The sequence below is a fragment of the Otolemur garnettii genome, unplaced genomic scaffold, assembly GCF_000181295.1.
Source record: "Otolemur garnettii isolate 467f Iridium unplaced genomic scaffold, OtoGar3 scaffold00175, whole genome shotgun sequence".
In the NCBI taxonomy this organism is placed as follows: Eukaryota; Metazoa; Chordata; class Mammalia; order Primates; family Galagidae; genus Otolemur; species Otolemur garnettii.
This window is the reverse complement of record NW_003852570.1, coordinates 3,331,340-3,332,660: the sequence shown is the minus strand read 5'-3', so window position 1 is coordinate 3,332,660 and position 1,321 is coordinate 3,331,340.

Below are 1,321 nucleotides of genomic sequence, written 5' to 3'. Positions count from 1 at the left end.
ATCAGTCTAATAGATTTTTTTCTTTCTTTTTCGTTTTTTCTTTGTTTATTTGAATATATATATATATATATTTATCATTTTATGATTACCATTTGTTTTGTTTTGTTTTGGTTTTTATTGTTTCCCTTTTGTCTGTTAATTTACTTGTTTCTGATTGTCTGTGCATCTGTGTACTTGTGTGCCTGTATCATTTTTGTCAGTTTATTTGTTCGTTTGGTATCAATGTGTTTTGTACTTTGCAAAATCTTTGGGTTGTATATTTTCCCTAACCTCAATTTTCACATTCAACAAGAATGTGGGGGAACAGGGGATGAGGGAAGACTAGAGATAGTCTTTAACAAAAACTCTAGTCCAGGGGTAGATATAATGTCCAGAAAGATCCCAGTGAAGCTGAAGGAGGAGAGCTGGGCTGAGAGAAGAGATAGATAAACACACGTATTCTCTATGCCCCTCACTCCCCCCAGTGGCAGGCAGATTCCCCAATACTCTCACCACCCTCTCCAGGCACTGGGCAACCAGAGACCTGCTGCTTGCTTGATTGAGCCCTGTGCTCCCCTGGTGGCAGTCAGCTTCCCTGCAGCTGCCACCACTCTTGCCAAGCACCTGGTGGCCAGAGACTTGCTTCTTGATTGTTTGAGACCCCTGCTCCCCCAGTGGCAGGTGGGTTCATCACTATTCCCACCATCCTCTCCACACAGCAGGTGGCCAGAGACCTGCTACTTGCTTGCTAGAGACCTGCACCCCTCCAGTGGCAGGTGGCTTCCCCGCTGCTCCCGACATGCTCACCAGACCTGGGCTGCCCATGAACTGAGAGAGGATGGGCAGTTGAGAGAGAACCATATTAGAGCAGTGGTACCCTGAGGTGAAGAGCAGCAGCTGCAACAGTGGGAACAATAAGGATAACACCTGTGAGGCTTTTCTCAACAGACATGCCCTATCTTTCGACATCCAGAGGAAGCTGCTATCTTTTCCAGTCGCGGCAACTGGAGGAATGGATTGGGAATGGATTCCAAAGCGTGTAAATTCATCATGAGGTGGAATCAGCGGAAAACTCAGGCAATATGAATAACCAGAGTAGATCAACTCCCCCAAGGAAAAATGGGGCAGATGCAATTGAAGATCCCATCCATAAACAGATGGCTTAGATGACAGAAATCGAGTTCAGAATTTGGATAGCAAATAAGATTAACAGAATGGAAGAAAGGAGGGAATTAGAATTTCAAGAAATTATTCAAAAGATGTTTCAAGAATTCAATGATTTCAAAGATAAAATGACCAAAGATTTTGAAACATTGAAACAAGAGTTTGCAGCCCTCAAAAA